Raw genomic sequence first — 6294 nt, forward strand, 5'->3', positions numbered from 1 at the left:
TATATTTTAACTGATTGTCTGATAGTTTGCTTGCCTCAGTTTCACTTACCACTTTTTCTGGGGATTCCTCTTTTCTTTTTGATTGGGGGTTGTTTCTTTGTCTCCCCATTTTGGGTGACTCTTCTGGTTCGTTCTGTATATCAGATTGATCTTCTTTCACTCACTGTCTTTATAGTATGGCCTTCTGTGGTAGGAGAAATGTGGGACTCAGTGATGCAGCCTCCTTGATCTCCTGAGCTCAATGCTCTTGGGATGCCCTTTTATGCCATTTATGTGGGATCTCTGGTTGTAATTGGTTTGGGGTTTTGTTGGGTCAATATTTGGTGAATCCTTCCTTCCAAATGTTGACAGAGACTCACACTGCCCACCATGTCTTATGCACAGTCATATAGGTGCTGCCAGAACAAAACCACATAACCCAGGAAACAAATCCACCCCTGCAAAATTAACCCCTACCCACAACCATACTATCAACAGCAAATGAGAAAAAAACATTAATGAAGGTGCAAAAAGATTAAGACTACTATAAAAAAGTAAAAATGAAGATGAGATGACTAACAGAAAGAAAAACCATTTTTGATAAAGTAGAGGGAGGAGAAATAATGAGAGTGGGAAAGAGAAACAAGGTGAAGAAAGAAAATAAAATTTACATTGCAAATTAAAAAAGAAGGGTGAAGGCAGATTGGAGTAAGAGAAGGGAAGCATATAGTATTAGGTTTAAACAAAAAAATTAATAATATATAGCCAAAAAATAGGAGCCAAATTGAAGAGGTAAGTCCACCACAACACTATCAGCAACAAATGATTAAAGATTAATATATGTGGATGGGAAAAAAAGAAGTAAAAAAAATTTTCAGAGATATCTACAAGAAAGAGAAGTGACTTTGAGACGACAGAGGGAGAAGGAATACTAAGAGTGAGGAATGAAAACCAGCTAAGACAGGGAAGAAAATTTAATTTTAAAAAAAGAAAGGGCAGGATGAAGGCAAAGTGGAGTAGGAGAGGGGAATGGTAAAATTTGAGATTTAAAATACTAAATAGTGAAGATCTACAAATAAAATTGGAGAAATGCAACAAAAACCACTATATCCACAACCAATGAGTAAATATTGATAAAGGTGGAAATAGAATAAGTGTATTTTAAGAATGAGAAAAATAATGTGAGATGGCTGATGACAAGAAAAATGGTTTTGAGAGGCTGGAGTGGGGAGAAGTAGTAAGAGTTCAGAAGAGCAACAAGTCATAGCAAGAGAAAAAATAAAATTTCATACAAAAATAAGAAGAGGAAGGAAGATGGTAAAATGGAATGAGAATTGAGGAATAAAATATGAGATTTGAAACATACTAATAAAAACTAGTGACATATAGGCACAAACTTGAAGGAAAATAAATGAATTTCAAATGACTATGCAAGAGAGAAAATAATGCAAATCATGAAAAAGATCACAGTGGAATTCATCTCAGAAGAATCCAGTATTTACCACTTTCTTCTCTTTCTGGATCCATCCCTGACAACATCTGATAGTGTCCCAGTCTGGCCCTAGGCAGCCTGTTCAAGACTACAAGCGATCCACAGTCTTGCTGGCTCCTTCAGATTTGGCTGGATCCCACTATTCTTCTCTTCCAGGTTTCCAACAGTGCTGGACCCTGGAGTGATTCCTTTAATGACCCAAGAGGACTGCTAGCACCTTCCCCACCTGCCTCCAGATGGAATCTCTGATGTGATCAGGAGGGTGGGAACCCTGGGTCACTCCAGGGAGCACTATTCAGTCTTCATTGAAGATGGTGGGAGTGTTTCCCCATCCTCTCATCACATGTCTTGGTCTGTCCCAGATTCTTTCCAATAATGTATGGTTTCTGGTGAATTAGCTGTCTATTTCCTGTGAGGGGCCAATCTGTATACAAGGGGCAGCTCTTTCCTTCTTGGTGCAGTCAGCAGCTCTGTCTAAATGCTGAGGCTAGGAGGGACCCTTTTTGTGCCTTTCTTTGCCAGGTTTAGTGATACAGGGCCCAAGAAGCAGTGTAGCTCATAGTGTCTGGTAAAGGGCTCTTTCAGAGCTTTTTCTTCTTTCCCCTGTGGAATGCACCTGGCAGGGGCCTCCTGAATCTGGCCTCACTGGTCTGCAGAGCCTGTAATTCCATAGGTGTAGGTTGGGCTCACCTGTCTGTGAGGGAATCTAGCTGGCTGCTGCAAATCTCAGGTGTTCTGCTCTTAACTATCCAGTCCCCAGCCTGCCACTCCCTCCCAAGAGGCCTGGGTCCAAATTCTCCACTCTAAACAGTCTTTCGCTCACCAGCTGTGTTGGGTTGGGTTCCACAGTCCCTTTAGCATGACCATAATTCTGCTCCTTGTTTGCAGAGCCACTGCGCATGCACACACCAGCACTCAAGCACTGGGTCCCTGCAAAGTCTTAAGTTTCACCTCAGCTGGGGGGGGGGGGGGGTTCACCCGCAGGACCACCCCGCTGCCACACATGAGAATAAGTCTACAATTACATGATCTCTTTGGGGAGGGAAGGTGGCCGATCTGCCAAAGGAGAAGGGCCAAGCACCTCTTTCTCAATGAGCATTTATTAGGTTCAATTTGCACAGGAATACAGGTAAAGCTCATCGATCATTGTCAGGCAGTAAGGATCAAACAATAGATAACATGCAAAGAACTATGAGGGCCTATTCTGAGTCAGGGTCTGTTAGCTAAAAGGCTATAAAACTTTGGGAAACAAACTCATTTCCTGCTCGGACCCTTATCAGAAAATTGAGAACATTCTTAGCAAAGCAGGTTTCACAGGGTTTTATGTATTCTTTCTTAGGCCTGATCACCCCAGGGAACCCACCCTTTCCAGCACAGGGCTGTACCACCCTCTGTCATTGTTTCAGGCTTAAGTCATCCAGGGGAATTAAGGCAGCCAAGAGATTAGGAGACTTCTCACAGATGGAATGGGAACTCAGGCTATGTCAAACCTGAAGGGTGAGGGTCCTTCACACCCTTTTTCTATAGCCCTCCAAGTCCTTCCTTGAGGGTCCCCCCATGACTGTGCCTGTCTTAGGTCATCCCTCCCTTGAGGAATCTTAACTGACATTGGCTAACTGGTCGTGCACTGGGGACCAAGCAGTGTGAAATAAAGGGGGTTGAGGCAGCACCCCTGCCAGGAAGATAAGCTTTGTCTCCTTTGTGGCTTATGGTCCCAAGGTCTCTCACTCAGCCTTAGCCATAGGGGTTACAGCTTCTGAAACCAGGCGGGGTGGTTCCCAACACTCAGCTCATCTTTTAAAAGAGTTTCTGCATGACCCCCACACTTCAGCACCAAGCTCTGGGTAGGGCCTGTGTTCTATGCACTCCCCTCCCTCAAAATCAGTCTCTCTCAGTCAGGACTGGCCAACTCCTGTCAGAGCCTCTGACAATTTCAGATAAAGTTTCTCTCTGTATCTCTCCTAGATGGCTCTGGGAAGTGTCATGGTGATACTGTAACATAGAGCTGTGGTGGGCTGCTGTCCTCATTCCCTCCAGAGATTTTCAGCCGCAGGCAGGCCTGCCCCCACCAAGCTGTTTCTGGAGCCAGCACCTCCCCAGCCATCTCTCTCCTTCCATGGGGTTCGCAGCTCCTGAGCCAGTCCACAACCACCCCACATCTGCACAGCCAGAAGTGCCAGGTTGGGCAGCAGTGGTGGCAGTTGCTCCACTTGAAGAGCCCAGGCTGCCCGCTCCCAGGTGCCCTGCAGGTGGATAGTCTCTTGCCCACTCACACATACTCCCCACTCTCTTGTCCACATATGCACCCACTCAAACACAGTCTCACTCTCTGCTTCATTTTGGAGTTGGTTGCTCTGTGGTTTAGCTGCAAGACCAGTCTGGGTCTTGGGGCAAGTGGTCAGAGTTTCTAGCTACTCTGAAGCCATCTTGGATCTACCAAAATAAAGCCTTTAATAGTGAGTCCAATGTCTGGGTTTCCTCAATTTGTTTTTATTGACCGCATTTTTCCTGTTTTGTGTTTAGATTCCACCTCATAGTGAACGCATATGGCATTTGTCTTTCTCTCACTTGTTTTGTTTAGCATTTGTCACAATTTTTCTTGAAAACTGAACATTTTAAATAATAACGTGGAAACTCTGGAAATTAACTTTGCAACTCAAACCTCTTTGAGGGTTGTTCTTGCTGCTGATAAAGCTTTTTCTGTTTGTTTGTTACTATTGTTGTTGCTGCTTCTGCTGTGTCTACTTGTTTTTTAGGGACTTCACTGGACTCATTATCTAACATCTGTATTCTTTATCACATGTGACTACTGATGTCTCTCTTTGGTTAGTTTAGGGCAGTGATTTTCAATGTTTTTCATCTCATGGCACACATAAATTATTAAAATTCTGAGGCACACAAAATATGTACTACATTTTTTCCTAATCTGACAAAAATTCAGGTGTAATTTTGATTTATTCACACTGGACAGTTATTGTTGTGTTGACTTTTGTAATTTTTTATTTGGCAGTCTAAGGGGAAAAGGTCAGTGCCCCTGACTGAATAGTCAGATATTGCATGTTTTAAAACTCTCTGCAGCACACACGTGTGCCTGCCATGGCCCATAGGCTGAAAATCTCTGGTTTAGTGGTCAGCTAATGATTGGTAGGAGTTTCCTGTAATGCTTGAATTACTCAGTCTTCCTAACTTTTCTATGAAACTTCGTGTGTGTGCATATGTGTTGGAGTAGGTCTTCAATAGTCCAGCCAGAAACTTACCACTATGCTTCAGTCTTCACTTTTTGCTTTCTCAGAGCCTCAAAGTCAGAGGTTAAGTCCTATGCAGGTCTTTCTTGGGCATGTGCACAACCCAACACATGCATGTGGCCTTCTAGAATTCCAGGAATGTACCAGAGCTTTTCCAAGCTCTTGTGAATATTTCATTCCCCAGTTATTTTTTGTAAGTGTTTTGATCAGCCTCTCCAACAGCTTCAAGGTTGCTGGTTTTCACAGCCATGTGGCCTGAGAGGAGGACGGGAATAAGGCAAGTTAAAACACCATAAAACTTGCTTTTCTTACCAAGATTCAGCTATTTAAAAAAAAAAATTTAAATATGTTTAGTGATTTTAGAGAGGAAAAAAACATCATTTAGTTGCCTCCTATACACACCCTGACCATGGAATGAACCCACAACCTAGGTATATGTCCTTATCAGAATCGAACCTCCAAGTTTTGGTACACAAGATGACACTCCAACCAAGTTAGCCACCCAGCCAGGGCTCAGTCATTTTTCTTGAACAAATGATGTTCAGATTGTTGGAAGCCTTTGGTTAATTTCCAGAGCTCTGAAAAAGTTGATTTCGACCATTTCTTCCAGCATTCTCATTGCTTTTATGGAGGAGCATGTGTTTGGAAGTCCTTACTCTGTCATTCTAAAGGTTTGTGATTCTCCTAGTTTGTGATTATTTGTGTTTTGTTTTACTTGTTGAAATGATGGTTTTTCCACTGGATAACCTTAGTATTTTTTACTTGGAAGTTAAACATTCATTTATTAGGATATTTCTCAGTGTTATTTACTTTGGGTCAATTTACCTTTCAGTTGGTAAATTCAAGTCTTCCTTTATTTCAGGAAAGTTGTTTTGAATTTTGACCCTAATATTTTATCCTATCCCATAGTTTAGATCTCCCTAACCAAGGGTGAAGAATGTCCTCCTCTGTGTTGTATGGCCTTGGTCCCTTCCAGTGAAGACTGCCTATGTACCACTTCCAGTTCAAAGCAGGCCCTCTCTGTGAAGCCTTCTCTGTATCCAAGACAATGCTTAGAGGCCCATCTGTGCTTCCACCCAAATGGTAATCACAGTAATCGTTACTATAAGTTAAGTGTCTAATGCTTCAAAATCTGATATCATTTAATGATCACGCCACCTAGTGAGATAGGTATTATTTTCATTTTATAGATGAAGATACTGTGGCTCAGAGCATTTCGATGACTAGTCCACTTACACCCAGCAGTGAAGTGTCAGAAGCAGGATTTGTACTGAAGAAGTTTCAACTCTGAAGTCCACACACTTGGACAGTAGGGCATACTGATGCTTGCATCTTCTTCAATCATTGACCTGGGAGCACTTTCCAGCTCATCATCCCTGCTACACTGAGAACAACTTAAGGACCAGATCCATTTATCTTCCTCAAGGCCCCTCTCAGAGCATAGGATTGTTCAGTGCAAAGAAAGCACTGAACCAGTGCAAAGAATCTTGTGCCACCTCTCACTCTCAGGCAGGCACAGGGGTTTTTGTGAATTAAATATGGCATTCTTCCCTTCTGTGCCCATTTCTGACTCAATAT

This window comes from Phyllostomus discolor, chromosome 5 (assembly GCF_004126475.2).
Source record: "Phyllostomus discolor isolate MPI-MPIP mPhyDis1 chromosome 5, mPhyDis1.pri.v3, whole genome shotgun sequence".
Classification (NCBI taxonomy): domain Eukaryota; kingdom Metazoa; phylum Chordata; class Mammalia; order Chiroptera; family Phyllostomidae; genus Phyllostomus; species Phyllostomus discolor.